We start from the raw sequence: 19899 nt of genomic DNA, 5'->3' as shown, positions 1-19899 counted from the left end.
GGACTTTGGGGATAGCAAGAGAGAGCGAGGAAAGAACAGCAAGAGGTACATCTACAAGGAGGGCAAGGTCATAAGTTAGCAGGAGGAAAAGAGAATTTAGGAGGAAGGAGGGGGAAAAGGAAATCCTATTGAGGAGTTGAAGAAAAGGGAACCTTCTGTAGGGAGGGATGGTGAGGAAAAGGGAAACTTCTGGAGCGAGGAGGGAGGCAAAGGAACGAGAACCATCAAGAACCGCAAGGTGTGAAGGGTCCCTAGAGGGGTCTTCTGGAGGCAGGAAGCAACCGCCTCACCCATCATCTGCTATTTGGAATAAAAAAAACAGTAGGAAGAGGAGAGGGAGCTGCTCTTTTGGAATAAGGTGGGGTTGAGTGACCTGCACCCTAGAAGTTGCAATTTTATTCAATTTAGTCTGGTTTCTAAAATGCATTAACATTGTTTTTTCATATCTTGGAAGCTAGTTCCAAAAGCTCTGAAAATTAATGTGTTTGGCCAAGTGGCCTCATTTTGACCTTATGGTAATTTTCTGACTTGTGACATTCATATGCCCTTCATTGTCTTGTGCTGCCTTTTGCTGTCCCGCCCTGTCTGCAGAGCCTGGTCAGTAATTGAAGGGGGCCCTTAAAAAGTCCTGTGCAACATACCTTGTGAATCCCGGGTGTGTCCCTGAAAGTGTTGGGAATCTTACATGTGACTCGTGAAGGAAGCCTACATAGGACTGCCAGTTCCCACATAACTCCTGCACTGAGGAAAAAGATGCTGGAGAAGCAGGAGCTAGAAAACCCATTGTCCCACAATTTCAAATGTATTCCGATAACCTGCACAGTTGCAGTCCCTGGCCTTGGCCACAAGCCCAAGCACCGCATCTCTCCAGCCCTAAAATCTCTCTACTGGTTCCCGGTGGTTGCAAGGATCAAATTCAAGACCCTCTGCATCCTCCACAAGGCTTTCTGGGGACTGGGACCCCACAACGTCCAACTTTCTCTCCCTAAATATCTCCCTGTTAGAGTCCTTCGGTGAACTAGCACCAACTCTCTGCAGATTAGAAGTTTCTCCGAGCAGAGAGTGGGGGGTAGATCTGTTTCTTCTGCAGGAGCCTCCCTCCGGAACGGCCTTTCTGCCCCCCTCAGACTTGAGCCGGATCTCCTTATGTTCCGGAAACTTCTCAAGACTTTCCTTTTCTTTTCCTACTTCCCTCTCCCCCTCCCTTGCTAAATGTCCCACTGCAACTGGTGCCTGGCCCCTTATGTGCCTTACTGGGGCTAGGCTCTCCTCGTCCAGCCTACCCCAACAACCCTGTACCAGCATTTGCCCTCAGGCACCCTTCCCTGACTAGCCTGAATCTGGACCACCCCTTCCTCGCACTAGCTGACCCTTACCCCGACTGTCCCCTGCACTGGCCCTCCTGAGCTCCCCTCAGCACTTGCCCAGCCCCTGGGGCCCCTCCTTCCCGCACTTCTCCTTCCCTCTTCCCAGCCCTTCCGCCCTGACCTGCTCCCTCTCGCCTGCACTTATTCACTGCACTTGCATGATCCAAATGTCACAGGCCTAGTAAGACCGTCTTGTACTGTTATTGTTTCCTCCTCTGTCCCCCCACCTCCATATTGTCTTGCACCGCCTGGAAACACTTGTGTATAGGCACCATACAAATATCCAATAAATAAATAAAATAAGCCACATTCCTCGGCTCCACACAAACCCCACATCAAAGACACAAGAAGTTTCAAGATGGCCGACCAGCCAGTTGAAGAATTGGGTCACCAATCCTGCCCCTTCAGCAAGCCCAGGTGAGCTCATGAAGCAGAGCCCATCCTATGCCCAAGTTATTTACCAAAACGTGAATAGCTCACACTCAGAGTTAAGATACCTAGGTGTTGGTCTCAATATCTAAAGAGTGGAAAAGAACTGGGAAGACATTTTGATCGCAAAAGTCAAGAACTTAAGTGCGCAGAGAAGAGTCGTGAATGGGAAATACGGAAAGTTTTCCCTGGCGCCAGTAAGAATGTTCTATGTACAAAAAGTACTTCTGTCACTAACATATGGCAGTGAAGCTGGAGTGAACCTCTCCCACAAAATCTGGCCCAAGTTGGAGAGTGGGTTCTGGAAACTTCTATTGAAGCTACTAAGGAACACACCGATAGTAGCCATAAGAGTGGAGCTTGGGTTAGAGTCACTCAAAGCCACCATGAAATGGAAATCACTAGGCCTATTGAGGAAAATCAGTGAAGACAGTCCTGCCGAGGGATACAAAATATTGGCTAAGAAAGGGCAAGGCAAGAGTTCAACTTTCCTAAACCATTGGAAAAGGGAATGGAGTCTAATTCTAGCAGACTTAGACTCATCAGAAGAATAACTGTTGACAAACCCTCACAAAGTAAAAGAAAAACTGCTGAGACAAGATTGGATAGCAACAAGAGAGGCCAAAATGAAGTTGAAGAACATGGCTGTGGAACACAGGAAAAGAAACGTGCTTCCTGAGTATCTGGTAAATTTTCCGTCAAACACACACAAAGCCCTACTAATGAAAATTCCGCTAGGAGTTTACCTGACCAACAACAAAAACAGAACTGGAGGCAGAGGTACGAATGAAGGACGCTGTAGATTCTGTCTAGACATCGACCAACAGGAGACACCAGCACATCTCCTTACGAACTGTGGAGCGGTATCAAATGTGAGAAAGCGAATGCTAACAAAGCAAATGGCATACATGACTCAAAGAAACAACGAGGAACAATGGAACTACTTTATTCAAGGACAAAATCCAAGATTCCCGTGCGCGGGAATAAACTTCTTGGAAAAAATCCTGAAGGAGAAGGACAAAGAATCAGCCATGGAGAACACGTAAAAAGACTGGAGAAAAAACAAATAAATATGAAGGTCAATTATGTCTTAAAATGGTCATGAAATGGAAAGGAAAGTGTGATAAAAGTTAACATGTAAACTAAATTTCTCCAGCATGGGGTCTGGCATGAATTCACATGCTCATGAATATTCCCCGTCGTCAGGCTGGGAATCCTCGGTAAAGAAAAAATCAGTATCAGTTTCGTTTCTGATCTGTCTTTCTTAGTAGTAACCAATCACTGATCTCTGGGTCATACTGCCCCCAGCCAATGACTGCCCTCTCCCTAAGCCCCTCCCCTGGCAGCCATCCTCAAATTTTTACCGCACGTTTAAGTGTTGGGAGTCCTCGTGCTTTAGCTATTGAGCTTTTACTGCGTTTTCGCGCTTTTTCAGGAGAATTTTCTAATTTTTCCGGTTTTATCGAGCCTCAAGCTGCACCGTATCTACTTCCAAGAACAGGGACCCGTTTCGGAATTCTTCTACGCCCCTTAAGGGTGAAGGTTTCCTCGAGTTACGCTTCTTGGAGGATTCCAGAAGCGTAACTCGAGAAGGTCTGTGGCCTACCTCAAAGGACATGGCCTAGGACAAGGGAAGCTCGACGCCCGGATCCAAACTGTTCAGGAGCTGCCCAGGATGCGGATTGCAAAATGTTTTCAAGGAGGACGAGCATTCGAGATGTCTCTACTGCCTTCATGAGGACAAGACGCACGTTGAGAAGGACTGTGTGTTCTGTAAGAACCTGTCGGAACGGACCAAGCAAGATCATCTTTCCCGCCTCGTCGCCTGGCTGGAGAAGGGCACAGCAGGTGAGAAGGCGAAGAAAAAGTCTGAGCGGTCTTCTAAGTCCTGTGAGGGGGCCCCGGCGACGGGGGCCCAACAGAAGGCCAAGCACCGCGAGTCCGCGGGCACCGGGAGCGCCGAAAGGTCGGGCCCCTCGGCTGCCAGGCAGGGCGCGACTTCCCCGGCATGACCAACCACGAGCCAGCGCTCTGGTTCGGGGAAGAGGAAGCCCAAGAACCCGGGTAAGCTTCTGGAGAGGCCCCGGTCGATCTCGAAGGGAGCCGAGGGGGAGCGAGGCGATGACCCTCCCCCCAAAGCGAAGGCCCAGGACGCACCTAAGGTGGTGAGTGTCTTGATCCAACCGACAAAGGCCTCTATCGAGGTTGTCGCAGCGGCCCTGGCGAAGCCGGCAGAGGCCACGCCAGTGGAGGCGGCCTCGGGGCCCAGAGTTTCCCTGCAACCGTGGAGGGAATCCTCTTTCCAGACCATCGTTAAGACCCCCGTGAAGACCACGGTGGAAAAAGAGGGGAGCGGTGGCCATTACGGACTCGCGCTTTTTCAGGAGAATTTTCTCATTTTTTCGGTTTTATCGAGCCTCAAGTTGCACCGTTTCTACTTCCAAGAACGGGGACCCGTTTTGGAATTCTTCTATGCCCCTCAAGGGTGAAGTTTTCCTCGAGTTACGCTTCTTGGAGGATTCCAGAAGGTCTGTGGCCTACCTCAACGGACATGGCCCAGGACAAGGGAAGCTCAACGCCCGGATCCAAGCTGTTCAGGAGCTGCCCAGGATGCGGATTGCAAAATGTTTTCAAGGAGGACCAGCATTCGAGATGTCTCTACTGCCTTCATGAGGACAAGACACACGTGGAGAAGGACTGTGTGTTCTGCAAGAACCTGTCGGAACGGACCAAGCAAGATCATCGTTCCCGCCTCGCCGCCCGGCTGGAGAAGGGCACAGCAGGTGAGAAGGCGAAGAAAAAGTCGGATTCAGCCTCCGAGGAGGATCCGGTGGATACCGTGAAAGGCCTCAACGAGAGGTTCGATCCCAGGGGAAGGTTCCCGCTAATGTGATCGAAGATAGCGACAATGGCGACGACGAGGGCGCAGTGGAGCAGCCATCCCGTCCGTCGCAGCCATTACCCGAGCCCCAGGATAGCTCGGCAGCCATTTTGTTGGCGATCCAATCCTTATGTACTGAGATAAGGACGGGGTTACCACGGACCCCGACGGAGGATTCAGAACCAGGGTCATCGGAAGCCCTCCGACCAAGTGGAGGAGAGTCCACCCCGCGCCGCCCTTCGTGCCCGCGAGGCCTGTGGACCCCTCATCCCCCTCGCCGGACCCTCGGGAGGATACGGCGATGGATACAGCGACTGGGACGGACGACCACGGCGGTGATGATACAACAGACATCCCATCATCACCCTCCCTCCCCCCAACGAAATTGGCTCTTTTCACGCCATGATAGCCAGAGCATCCGAGCTCTTCCAGCTCTGCCCTGAGGAACAGAAAAAGGAAGGTTTTCTTTACCACTGACGAGAGGCCAAGAGAAAGACGGTCCTCACATGGTGCCGTTGTTCAACGACATCTGGGATGGGGGGCTGGCTATCCCGAAGAACCCTTCCACGACACCCGCCAAAAGGGACAGGTACGAGAAGAAGTACCGGGTCCCCGATGCCGCCCCCTTGTGCCTCAGGGCCCAGTCCACGCCGGACTCTGTCGTCTCGGCAGCGGCCAAGAAGAAAGCAGCGGGTGCGACGGCTTCAACTTCCACTTCCCCGCCGGACAGCGAGGGCAAGAAGTTGGACTCCATGGGATGACGAGTCATCTCGTCGGCGGCAACGACGATTAAGGCGGCCAATGCCTTAGCGATTGTGGCCCGTTACGACAGGGAGCTTTGGTTCAAGATAGCTCCTCTGCTAGACTTCCTACCGGACAACAAGAGGGCGGAGGCCCTACAGATTCTGCAGGAAGGCGAGGTGGCGTCGGATCACGCCATAACGGTGGCAACGGACATTGCTGATACCGGATTTCGCCAACTGGGCAACAGGGTTTGCCTCCGACGACGAGGATGGCTCAAGGCGACTGACTTTCGCCAGGAAGTCCAGACCAGAGTGTTGGACATGCCGTTCGACGGCAACAACCTGTTTGGAAAGACGGTGGATGGCCATCAAGACAGATACGGAAACAGCCCGAGCCCTAGGAGTCCTTCAGCAACGGCGGCCCTTTCGGAGCTTCGGAGGCAGACAGGGAGCCTCCAAGGGATCCAGCGGCGGCTCTTCTACTTACCGCCATGGGGCCCGCTCCTCGTCCCAGGAAGCCTACAGAGGCCGCGGCAAGCAAGGAGGGTCTCGTCGGCAAGGAGGCCAAGGCAGCAAGGCCTCTTCCAAGCAGGACTGAACCGGCCATAGGGTCGGGCCCCCACCGAAGCACCCCGGTGGGAGGCCGGCTGACGAAGTTCATCAGCATGTGGGAGTCCATCTCCAACAACCGTTGGATGCTGGACACCCTGGCCCGCGGACACTCGCTAGAATTTCAAAAGAAGTGTCCTCGCATTCCTCCCGTGGCCAGGAAGGAGAATCATGTCCCTCAACTGCTGTTGGAGGTAAGGGCGATGCTCAAGAAACGTGCCATCGAGCTCATCCCCAAGAGGCTCCGGGGCTCCGGAGTATACTCAAGATACTTCCTCGTCAGAAAGAAGACAGGCGGTTGGCTACCCCATCCTGGACCTGCGTCGGTTCAACAAGTACAACAAGGCACAGAAATTCAGGATGGTCACCCTCCAGCACGTGCTGGGACAGCTGGAGGAGGGCGACTTCCTATCGTCCCTGGACCTGGAGGATGCTTACTTCCACATCCCCATTCTAAAAAGACACAAAGTTCCTCAGATTCGTAGTCCAGGGGCGTCACTACCAATTCAGAGCCCTGCCGTTCGGATTAAAGTCGGCACCCAGGGTGTTCACCAAGTGCCTCGCACCTGTGGCGGCGCGGTTGCGCCTGCAAAGGATCCACGTCTACCCCAACCTGGATGACTGGCTAATCCATGCAAGATCAAGAGAACTCACCGTCGCACACACAGTGAGGACCGTCCGCCTGCTCACAGAGCAGGGATTCGCCATCAACTACCCCAAATCCCATCTGGTCCCGTCGCAGGTGGCACTGTTTCTGGGAGCGAAGCTCGATACAGTGAAGCGATTGGCATCTCAGTCGTAAGAAAGGACGAAGGCCATTTTGGGCAAGATGCAGCGCCTGTTAGCCACGGATGTGGCCAGAGTGAGGTCCATTAAGTCCCTCCTCGGGATGATGTCCTCATGCATCTACCTTGTGCCCCTTTGCAGACTTCGGATGCGTCCGCTACAAGAGTTCCTTGACGCCCGCTGGATTCAAGAGGCAGGCAGCTTCGAAGACAGGATCCCGCTCGACGAGGAGTTCCATCGGGCGATTCTATGGTGGGGTGCCCGTGTGCACCTCACGGCAGGCATGGACTTTCAGACCCCGGCGTATCAGGAGACGGTAACAACGGACGCCTCCCTGGTGGGATGGGGGGCCCACACCGGAGATCTCCACGCAAGAGGCCTCTGGCTCCCGGAGGAGAGGCCTCTCCACAACAACATCCTGGAGCTACGAGCCGTGTTCTGGGCGCTCAAATTGTTCCTTCCGTCCCTCAAGGACAAAGTGGTGAGGATCTTCACTGCCACCACCACGATGTTCTACATCCGGAAGCAGGGAGGCACCAGATCCCCAGCCCTATCCAAGGAGGCCCCGGATCTGTGGCACTGGGCCGTCGCCCGTGGGATGTTTCTGGTTCCCTTCCACCTGACAGGAATAAAAAGAAAAACACCATCGCTGACTCACTCAGCAGGGAGCTGCGCTCGTGCCACGAGTGGGAACTACGCCAGGACCAGGTGGATCGGCTCTTTCAACGATGGGGCAAACCCCAGATCGACCTGTTCATGACGGCGATGAACTCCAAGTGCCAGAGGTTCGCACAGCCGAGGAGCATGGACGATGCTTTCTCGTTCCCTTGGGACAGCCTGTTCCTGTACGTGTTCCCTCCGTTGCTGTTGCTGCTCCGTCTCATCAACCAGCTCAAGAGGTCCAGGTGCAGGATGATCGTCGTTGCACCGGCGTGGCCGAAACAGATCTGGTTCCCGGACCTTCTGGACTTGTCAGCGTCCCCACCTATCAAGCTGGCGACGGACGCAGATCTTCTCTCTAGATAAGGAGGCGCCATCCTTCATCACGACCTAGAGTCGCTGAACTTGCAGGCTTGGCTCCTGCAGCACTAGAGTTTGGAGGATACGATATCCCGGCTGACTGTAGAGAGGTTCTGGCAAAAGCCAGGGTGTCCTCAACTCTCAAATGCTATGGACAAAAGTGGAAGAGGTTGTCTGTCTGGTGCCGTGCACAGAAGATTAACCCTCTACGGATTACGGCCCCTCAAGTATTGCTGTACCTACTGTCGCTGGCCAAAGCTGGACTGGCTCACGCCTCCATCAAGATACATCTGGCGCCCATCTCCCGATACACCACAACTACAGGACGGGCGCCCTTGTGATCTCATCGCCTGGTGAAGGAATTTTTGAAGGGACTATTCCGATCGTTCCCGCCGGTGAAGGCCCCTGCCCCGGCGTGGGAGCTCAACGTGGTGCTGACCAGGCTCATGGGGGCCCCATTCGAGCCTATGCATTCTGCGCCGTTGAAGTTCCTGTCGTGGAAGACAGCATTTCTCGTGGCCATCACCTCTGCACGACGAGTGGGAGAGATCCAGGCCCCATCTTGCAAGCCTCCATACTTGACTTTTCACGACACGAGGGTGGTGCTGAGGATGCACCCCTCCTTTATGCCCATCGGACTTCCACCTCAACGAGCGCTTGGTGTTGCCAGTTTTCTTCCCATCGCCTTCGTCTCCAGCCGAGAGGACTTTGCACTCGCTGGATGTGGGTAGAGCGCTGAAGTTCTACATGGACCGCACGAAGAGTTTTCGGAAGACATCACAGCTGTTTGTGAACTTTGGACCTGTGAATCAAGGGAAGGCTCTCTCGAAGGCTTCCATTTCCAGATAGCTCTCCGGCTGCATCATGCACTGTCACCGGTTGGCAAACCGACCGCTGCCCGGCCGTTCAAAAGCCCATTCGACCAGAGCTATCGCTGCTACCACAGCGTTCCTGTCTGGTGTGCCCCTGCTGGACACCTGCAGGGCTGATACGTGGAGGTCGATGCACACCTTAACAAGATTCTACTGCGTCGATCGGGACTCCGCGCAACCTGTTCGCTTAAGGTGAGCCTGGTGAGGAGGTAAGAGTTGCTTAATGTTGAGTTGTTGTATTGCTTAATGTTGAGCCTGTTGCCACCTCCCGTGGTTGTGTATACTGCTATGTATTCTTATATTCATGAGCATGTGAATCCATTCCAGACCCCATGCTGGAGAAGGAACAAGTTACTTACCTGTAACTGTTGTTCTCCAGCATGGGTCTGGCTTGGATTCACATGCAAAACCTCCCTCCTTCCCTTCTGCGGCTCTTCACTTGGTCATACTGCCACTTTACGTGATACCAAATCTGAGGATGGCTGCCAGGGGAGGGGCTTAGGGAGAGGGCAGCCATTGGCAGGGAGCAGTATGACCCAGAGATCAGTGATTGGTTACTACTAAGAAAGACAGATCAGAAACGAAACTGATAACTGATTTTTTCTTTACCGAGGATTCCCAGCCTGATTCATGTGAATCCATGCCAGACCCATGCTGGAGAACAACAGTTACAGGTAAGTAACTTGTTCCTTTTGACACGTTAAATAAAAAATAAAAAAAATAAAAAAGAATAGAGTCACACTGGGAAACCAATCCAGTGGGAGGGGTGGCCAGGCTATATATGCCCACACCCTCAAACCTCAAATAGGGGATTTGAATATTTTGAGTAGACAGGTAGGTGGTTGGAGAAAGTTGGCGAATTTGGAGGAAGTCGGCAAGAGATGTTGAGAAAGGAGTGGGGGAAGAGTTTACAGACCTGAGGGGGGAGGCGGTAAGAGAGAATATGGTGGAGGTGGAAAAACATAGAGTGGAGATGGGGGGATATTGAGTAGGAGGTTGGAGAACATCAGGGAGAGGATGCAGATAGTCATAAGAGGAAGAGGAAGGTTCACGAGGGTGCTTTTGGCCAATGTAGCAGGAAAACCCTGATCTGAAGAGTTGGACCAATGGAAGTAGGAGAAACAAGCATGTGGCGTTGAGCAGGGTCAAATTCAGAGCATGCACAGATAGGGGTAAATGGCAGTAGGTATCAGATCCCAAAAGCTGAGAGTGGCATGTTAAAATCACTAGGGGAGCTTCCCCTCCTGTGACAAACTAAGCTGGGTGGTGAAATTCCCTCTGTGCAGAGGTGTTGCTGGGAGGGAATCTCAGGGTCTACAATCAAAAGGCTAGCTAGCCCTGAGTCACGACATTAGTGTAGCTTTGGATCTTTTCCAGACCTAGCAACACCCCTGCCTCTGTGTCAGCAATTAGAGTAGGCGACCCAGCAACGTCTATCGGGCCCACCTGGGCAGTGACCAGAGGAGAGGAAATCCCACCGAAGGGGCAGAGAAGAGTTCAGGGGCCCCATAAACACGCAATGGAACTGAAGCAGAGTACAGGAACCCCTAAACCTGGCAAGGAGAGCAGCAGAAAGCTAGAGGAGACTGAAATGACTGTGGCATGGAGGTGTATCAATTGTGGACAGATATTCTTGCTCCTACAGTGGGGTGGTTAAATGGAGACTGTTTAATGTTACTTTAAGTGTCCAGTCTCTTTGCGTAGCCCACTCTGTCCTCTGACACACAGCACAGCATGTCCTTGTTCCTGTTTAACTCGAAATAGACCTACTCTTCCCTATCTATATCATTTGCTCACCACCAGAACAAGGTTGTGAGTAACTGTGTCTGTTAGTTGTACATCCCTGTTTAACTGTATACTAAGGGCCTGATCACGACTTTGGCGGTAACGCTGGTGGTATTACCACCGGCAGTATCAGCCCTACCGCCGAACTCCCTGGCGCTAATAGCGCCGGATCATGGGTTCGGCGGTAATGTAATTCCCCATTGAGCCCGTTTGGGAATGCCCCATTGGGCTCAATGGGGAAAATGTGTGCTCTTACCGCCGGTGGATTTCCCGCTGGCGGTAATAGCGCAAATTTTCGGCGGATTTCCCCCCAGCTCAGAGCTGGGGCGAAATCCGCTGAAGTCCTGATTTGGCAGACCCTTAAATCCGGCAGTAATAGTGCTACCGCCGGATTTAAGGATTACCGCCGGATTTAAGGGTTACTGCCAAAGTCGTGATCAGACCCTACATCTGCAGCTTTCTCACACATGCTATCAAAGGCCATTGAACTGAATGGATCAAAAATAAATGTGTTTCTCCACCAACGTCGCATGTCCCTTTACCACACACTAACATACAAATTCCTTTCCTGTGTTCAATTGTACTCAAATTGTCCTTCTCTACAATTGAAGGTTCAGTTCTACTATTACTGCCTGAATCTTGAAAGCTATGTGAAAATATTAAGTTATCATCTCTGCTAGCTCTGTAATGTTTTTGACCTTTTTCCTTTAAAAAGCACCTGCACACCTGATAACCGTGATTTATCAAAGGAGAACGGAGGTGTCCCTGAGACAATGAGCCATCTGATGACCTTATTCCTGTAGCGTCTAACCTCCACCTGCCTCCATCTTTCGCTCTCATCCTTCCTCACGCTTGACAGACTGCATTCTCTTTCATATCTCCATCAGTACAAATAGAACTGTATTTAACCTGTTATGTTTTTGCTTTAAAAGGAAAATTCACGTTTTGGATGCAGTGATACAGGAAACACTGCGGAAAATGGATAAACACCGATTTGTGTAATTATCATTAGTTAGAACACTGGAAAATGCCACCAAAATTCTTAAAACAAACACTGAAAACTGGAAGCCCTAATTCCGCTGTAATATTGTGTGTAGGCTGTGCATAATATGTTGTTGAAGGTGCACTTGAAGCGTTCTATCTCTGTTTGTCTGAGGCCGCTTGAAGTTATTTGAAAGTGAAAATATTCTTAATTTCGCTACAAAATCTTGAAATTCTCACCCCTGAAACAGTGGACTGTTGTCCGATCGAATGGTCTTGTGGCGATATTGCTCTGCAGGAGTACAAGGATTAATAGAGGTTAAAGCACACACTCAGCCCTCACACATTTACAAACCAAGAACCAACACAATCATAAAGTTAAAACAGGCACAGTTAAGAGATATACCTCCTTTGCCTGTTATGGTAACGTGGACCTAGGCAAGGTTATACTCTCAAGAGTGGTGTGCATGTGGTTCGGTAGCAACCCATACAACTAAGTATAAAAGTCCAAAATAAAGGAATTGCCAATCAAGTTTCTTTAAAAAATATGCTTTAATTAAAACACACTGTTTACAGTAACAACCAACTAGAAAACTCTTGTGAAAAGGGATTAAAATAAGCAATCCAGTCTCTAGGGCTCAAAGATGGACCAGAGGGGCAGATATTAGTCAATAATACTTTTGCAAATGTCTTGGCGTTTTGACAACCTCTAACCCGGCTTCTCGGTGTCATTCGTGTGTTTTTTTCGGTTCAAGAGTGCAGTAGGCTCTGTGGCCCAGCGGCAAGCTGGCATCGAGTCTGTGTCGAAAGGAAGGTAGCTGTGGTCTTGAAGCTTCGACTCGAGCTGTGCAGATTGGGCGCTCACCTGGTTCAGTCGGCGGTTGAAGTTCGGCGGGGGTGAGCTGGTACCTGGATGCACAGGCGAGTCAATTTGATGCGGAGGCTCAGTAGTCGTCGTTCATGGGACACCAGCCTTGTGTCAGTCGACTTACGGGAGCAGCGATGAAGAAGCTGGTGCTTCCACCAGTGACTTGAGAAATGCAAGGTAGTAGTACTCTGTTGGTTCGAGCCAGGGTAACAACGTGCTTCAGCTGCCGTGTTGTATTGGTGAATGGAGTCGTACAGCAAACGGCGGTTCAGCGATGAATGGCATACACGGCTTTGAAGGGTCCTGGAGGTTCACCTGACATTGAACAGGCTCGAATCACAGCTTGCAGCGGGTCAGCATCGAAAACACAGGGATCTTGGTTGTTTGGGCTTTTATGAGCTGTGAGTGGACTTTGCCCTTCTGACATCACACCCAAAGTGCTTTATGCTATAGGAAATAGGAAGTAGAGAGGACAGGAAAGTGAGGCAGAGTGTTACAAGATAGCAGAAACTTCCCCCACCTGAACAGATGTCTCCCTTGCTACACTAACCCGCTCACTTCCCTTCTCAGTAGAAAGAAAAGCCTTTAGGAATGGAGCACCCTGTTGTAAGGCCTAGCCCTTTGTGAATGGGTGTGCCCTTTGATTCCAGTTCCGAAGCCAGCTTCCTGTGGAGTGGCAGTCCCTGTGGAAAGGGTGTTGCCTGTCCTTACAAATGTACAAAGAGAGGCGATCCCCCAAAGCTAAAGAATACACATAACCCTTCCACAGCTGAACTGGGCCCACCGGGCTGACACGTGTGATATTCATTTAATGTGGCTGGGATAACTGAGAGATGCTGGCCTCCATACCCCAAGTCGGGTATGTCTTATGTTTACAGTTTAGAGTGCCAATAGGACAGGATCCACAGAGTTTTGCAGTTTTTGAAGCAGGGGTGCATATTTTAAAGGCCACTGCTGCACTTCAGAGACTTGGATGTCACTGCAGCTGTCAAGGTGGCACCTGTGACCTAAACCTGCTCTTTGCCACTGTTGGGCAGCTGCTGCCATCAGATCACTGAGACAGCAGTGCACAGGTGTACACCACAGACCTCTAGCACCAAATTTGCCTGTGTGAGCTCCCCAACCCTCCAGCGAAGCATCTGTTTTTGGCATCCAGTTCTATCAAAGGGAAGCCAACTAGCAGATTTCCCTATCAGAGATGGAATTACCTGCATCATTCTATTTAATGAAAATAAAAAAAGCCAGGGTTTTCACACCCGAGCCAGATGGCAATTCATCACAAGACTCAGTATAGCTATGAGATCCTAGGACTTCTATCTCACGGTGATTACTTTACATCCACATCAGAGTTATGATATCTACTCTTGGGATGTCGACTTACTGCCTTGGGTGATGATTCCTTGCAAGGTGCCCATGCTGGATGGTAAATATGAAAAGCCACTTCTGGGTATCATTTGATTAATATTCAGAAACCTCATTATGCTTGCCAGGGGGATGATTTGGCACATTTACGTTGCTTGTGGGTGTCTTTTGCCTGGCCACAGACCTGCATAACTTTGTAAAGTGACTTAACTTTCTGCAATTCTGCTTCTTCACCAAGCATTACCCTCAGAGGATGAGAATATTGCCTTAGTATCCACACACCTTGGTGGCGCCACCCTGTTTACAGCAAGTGTGGTCGAGGCCTTTGTGATCAGATCCTGGGTACACTGTCCTTTATAAAGTGTGCCGTCAAAACCTCTGTATTTCCCAATGCTGTCCAGTTGCTCTGCCTGGGCATCAGCTAATCTGTTTACTCTGCAGTGTTCTAGTGTGAGTTACAGAGAGAGAAACCAGGATCCCTCAAGATTTGCTTCATAAACTTTGGGAGTTCCTGGGTTAGCCAAGTACTTCATGGGTTTGGTCGATGTGGGTTCATGTGCGCAGAAGGCATCTGAGATTAGCATGACTGAAGCATTGCTTGGCATTTACATAGGGCTGAAGTATTGAGTGAGGGCATTTGCCATAGTCACGTTTGTTTAATCAGAAACTGGAAACGTTTTGAAAATGCAGCGCACCCTTTGACTAAGTCACTTTGCTCACAGGGGAACTCTGGCAACCCCTGGAGGTGGTAAATGGAGGATCCCCGAAAATGTCTCTGGTATTCCCACCACTGGTATTGACGAGCAAGAAGATGTGCCTCCTCAAGCTATCTGGCAAGGACCCTACAGCTGGCTTAGAATCCTCAGAGGCACACACATATAATAGTTCAGACAGCTGATGTCAGGAAGTAACACCCGCAGCTTAATCTGAAGTGGGTCCATACGCAGAGCGAGAGTACTGACTCCATGCCGGTCAGAGGGACAAAGCCAGACAGGGATTACAAACCAGCTTTCAAATCGAAATGTGCAGAAGCCAGGAAAGACATAGTAGCCAGGCGTTTACCTGAACACAAAAGTCCTCTGTTACCCTTTCAGGATCAGAGAGAGGAGAGCCAATTTCCCAAAAACCAGGCCAGCAGAATTCTGGCATGAAGTTCTGCCCTGACTTTATTATGGTGGACCCCTGCAGGGCCCAGACTCTTACAACCCACAACTATCTTCACCTGGGTTTGGAGGGCATAGCCACAAAGAGAAGAGGTTGGTTCACAGGGCCAGGCAGGCCTAGGAAAACCCAAACATGAACCAGCGATTCAGAACCCTATTGCCCAAATCCTTCTTTTATCTACAATCTAAAAGGAAGCAGAACTCCTTTGGCTATGTTGGGGGAGAGGATGGTGTCTCAGTGTACTGAGAGTGTGGGAGAAAGGTAGAAACCGGCGTTGTTGGACAAGCATGTGAACAAAGCCAGTGAACGGAAAATGGTTAAGTCCAAGGAACCAAAATGAGAAAGTGGTCAGGTTGAGATCTCAGGGCTGAGCAGGAGGCCTATTGAAGACCTGGGCAAAGAAGCTGCCAGGGGCCAGAGAGACTTGTGGAAAATGTTGTGAAGTGAGTCGGGGTGCTATATCCCTTAAGGTTGCTGAAGAGAGTCAGGGGCACTATATCCCCTACAGTTGGCAGTAGTGACCAGACCATTACTCTGATATATTTATAACACGCCGATACACACGTGTTTCAAGGTGCGACAAGGCAAGGGAAGGGAACAGAGGGAAGACGGAGACAGCGATCTTACTAGGCCAGGTGACATTGAGATTGTGCAAGTGCAGGGGAGGGGGGAGAAGGGGGAAAGTGTGAGGTAAAGGGAGAGGGAAGTGCAGTACATAGGATACACAGTAATAAATAAAACAATAAATAAGAACAATAAATAGGAAGTGCGGCCAGCTGGTGGCAGATGCAATGGTAAGTACAGACATCAGGTGTCAAGTGCTGGTAGGGGGGCTATATGGATACAGAAACAGCCCCAGAGTGCAAGGGTTGCCAGGGAGTCAGTGCAGGAGGGCAACTGGCAGGGAGGGGACCTGGGCCCATGAACAGAGGGTAGCCAGGTGACCAGTGCAGTTTCAGCCAGGCGTTCAGCAGGGGAGAGGAGGAGATAAAGGAGAAGCAAAGAGGAAGGTCATGAGGTGCTTCTGGAACCAGAGATGGTTCTCCTCAATTTTCAGAGAGGCAGGGAGGCTGTTCCAGAGGGAGGCCCCAGCTGAAGAAAGAGATCGATCACCAACTCGTTGCTTGGAGAAGCGACTGACCCTGAGGGAGTTGGAGGTGGAGGAGCGAAGAGCTCGAGTAGTAAGGTATTTACGAAGAGAGTTGGAGGTATTGAGGACCCAGGCCCCAGAAGGCCTTGTGGACAATGCATAGGGTCTTGAGCTTAATCCTTGTAGCCACTGGGAGCCAATGCAGAGATTTCAGTGCTGGAGAGATACGATCCCTGGGCTTGAGGCCAAGGACAAGTCTTGCAGTCCTGTTCTGGATGAGTTGTCGAGGGCGGAGAGTAGAAGCGTGCAGATTTAGAAAGAGGCTGTTGCAGTAATCCAGCCTAGAGAGAACCAGGGCTCTGGAGACAGTGAGCTTCTGGGGGAAAGTGAGGAAAGGAAGAATATCTCTGAATAGGTGGTGTCGGTAGTGTGAGTTCTTAGAGATGTCGAAGATGTGAGGAGAAAAGGAAAGTGTGGAGTCGAAGACGACCCCAAGGTTTTTAGCCTCACAGGTGAGAGCAGGAAGAGGGCCAAGGGAGGCCGGCCGGCCAGAGAGTAACAGGAAAGGAGGGTGCAGTTGTGCCGATGAGGAGAATCTCCGTCTTACTGGCATTAAGGCAGAGTTCGTTGGCGGCACACCACTCCTGGATAGCAGACCGACAGATGAGAGAAGGAGAAGAGGTGGCAGAGGAGTGTCATCCGCATAGCACTGAAAGTTGGAGCAGAGAGCGGCAATGCGGTGGGCAAGAGGTGCCAGGTATTGGTTGAACAGCCAGGGAGAGATGTTAGACCCCTGGGGAACACAACAGGTAGGGAGTAATATAGAGAACAGGAAGGACCCAAGTTGGACCTCTGGAGGGTCAATCGGAGAGGAACAAGGTCAGCCAGGCCAGGGCCTGATCGGTGATACCAAGGTAACACGGAGACAATTGGGCAGGATGGCATGGTTGACTGTGTCAAAGGCAGATGAGAAATCGAGTAAGATGAGGGGAGATTGCCGTTTGATGGCATTGGTCTATCATTGGTCTATTTGGCAAAGAGGTAGATAAGACCCTAAGGGCCATGAAGCCAGAAACGGATACCGCTGGTTCATTGGGTACTATGCAACCACAATAGCAGTCCTTTCTGTGCAGGGAAATCAAGATTTCAAAGGACTTTGAGGGATTATAGCTCATCCTACCGTCCGCAGACATCCCGCTCTGGCAACGCCCAAGAGGGTTACTAGGGTAAATCGCAAGCGTTAGTACCAAAGCAAGCCTGACCAGGCCCCGACCTCCTGCTTAACACCCCACTGCGCGGGCTGCTCACCAACTTCATCAAACAGAGTAAGTCCTTCACCGATGAATGGGAGTTATCCATCATTCAACACGGCCATAACACTGGTTCATTGGGCCCCTCCCATCCATCCCTCCTGTGCCAAATGTGGAATAACACCTGACCCTGCTCTTGCAGGAGGTACAGTCCCCCCTACCAAAGGGGGCAAACTAAATTGTACCAACGCGTACCAACGCATCTGTGGAGCAACTGATTGTACCCCAGATACTTTGTTAATGAAGAAGTAGGGAGGCTGAGGCCCATATTGGACCTGAGAACACCCAATACATTCTTCAAGTCTCAAACCTTTTGCATGGTGAAGCTCCAGCACATCTTGGGCCAGCTGAAAGAAGGGGATTTTCTTGCCTCTCTAGACCTAGACCATGCATACTTCCATATCCCCATTCATCGACAGCACAGACATTTTCTTTGCTTCAAGGTAGCAGCCCACAAGTGTTCACCAAATGCCTTGCTCCAGCCACAACCCATCTTCAACATTCAGGAATTCATGTTTACCTGCATCTGGACGACTGATTGGTGCGGGCCCCATCATTTCCTTTAGTGGCTCAGCACACCAAGGACACGATCCTATGCTTGATATGACTGGTTTCTCACTTAAAACCGTCTCAGAACTCGCTGTTTTTAGGCTCATGCCTCAACACTGTAGCTTGTATTGCCACGCCTAGGGAGGAGAGACTGTTTTGCATCCTAATCAAGGTCCTCCCGCTGTCACACCTGTCGATTGCTTCAACCCACTCTTTCAAGTCCCTCCTGGGAATGATGTCCTCCTGCATCCCAGTGATTCCACATTGCAGGATGCACTTTGGCAGCAGATTTGAGGGTCCTGGGAAGACAGACTGCATCTCATGCGTCCCTTTCGCAACGCTCTCCAATGGTGTAGTCGCCATCTCGACCTCACCCGGGGTGCGCCCTTTCGCCTCCCAGATCATCAGATCACGGTTATCAGACCTGCAATATGCTCATTCACTGAGGGCAATGTCTGGCGGAGAAGCATGATTGCAGAAAGCTAAATCACGGTGCAAGGTTATACAGGTCTGTGGCCGCACAAGAAACCCAGGACACCACAAGCAAAGAAAATATGCCAAATCAGTCCCCCTGGCAAGCATAATGAGGTTTCTGAAAACGAATTAAATAATAACCAGAGGTGCCTTTTCATACTGACAATCCAGCATGTGCACCTTGGAAGACATAATCACCCACGACAGCAAGTTGACATCCCAAGAGTAGAAATCATAGCTCCGATGTGGATGTAAAGTAATCACTATGCAGTATAAATCCCAGTAGCTCATAGCTATACTGAGCCCTTTGATGAATTGTCATCTAGCTAAGATGTGAAACCCCTAGCTTTAAAAAAAAAAAAAAAAAAATGATGCAGGTAATTCCATCTCTGAAAGGGAAATCTGCTGGTCGTGGTGCCCTTTGGTAAAACTACATGCCAAAAATGGATGCTTTGCTGGAGAGTTGGGGAGCTCACACAGGCAAATTCCACGCCAGAGGTCTGTGTTTTCACCTGAGGAAAAGTCTCTACACTTCAATGCCCTAGAGCTACGAGCTGTGTTCTGGGCTCCAAAGTCCTTCAGGCCTCAGCTGCAGAACCGGGTGGTTTGCGCCTTCATGGACAACACCACCACCATTTTGTATATTTGCCAGCAAGGGCATATGCGCTCACCAATTCCGTCAGCAGAAGCCCAAGCATTATGGTCGTGGGCACTGGCGCACATGTTCCTGATTCCCTTCCATCTACCATGGATTCACAATATTATGGCAGAAAGGTGTCAACGCCGTTAAACCCTTAACGCCTGATTACGAGGTCCCTTTGCGGCTCCTGACCTTAACGGCTGGTCTGGACCAGCCGTTGAAGCAGGGACCCGCAAAGGGACTTTCGAGGTAATTACCACTTTCCCCAGTCCCATTGAGCCCTATGAGGCAAAAATGGGAATGGGGAACGGCCAATGGTACATGGGGAATTACTGCCCCGCCAACCTTGGAATGGGGTGGTAATTCCCCATTTACCATTGGCGGAATCGGTAAGTTACCGGCGTTAACCATGGCGCTACTAGCGCCATTGGTTAATGCCGGAGTCGTAATGAGGACCTCGACTCTTCGCACGGTGGGGGCATCCAGAGATTGATCTGTTCGCAACAGCGACCAAGAAGTGCTCGAAATTTGGGAACAGGTTTCACCAGTCGGGGAGTCTAGGAGACGTGTTCTAATCCCCATGGGAAGAGATGTTCCTCTATGCCTTTCCTGATTCCGCTTCTGCCTCTACTTCTAAGCGCACTCAAGTAGCAACAATGCACAATGATCCTAATGGCCCCAGCCAATTTGGTACTCAGACCTGTTTTACCTGTCAATGGCCCCCTGCATCAGGTTGCCCTGCTCTCTGACCTCCTCCCCACTGACGGCAGGTCAGTCCTACACCAAGACCAAGCGTCCCTCAATTTGACAGCCTGGCTCCTGCCGCTTTAGAGTTCGAAAACATACTGCTACCTTCTAACTGCCGAGACATCTTGGCCATGGCACATGCACCATCTACACTTTCCTGCTACAAAAGCAAATGGAAGCACTTCACAATCTGTTGTACACCAACGCCTGGACCCGTTGCGT

Source organism: Ambystoma mexicanum, chromosome 1p, assembly GCF_040938575.1.
Source record: "Ambystoma mexicanum isolate Mex_15411 chromosome 1p, UKY_AmexF1_1, whole genome shotgun sequence".
Taxonomy (NCBI): Eukaryota; Metazoa; Chordata; class Amphibia; order Caudata; family Ambystomatidae; genus Ambystoma; species Ambystoma mexicanum.
This window is presented reverse-complemented; position numbering follows the sequence as displayed.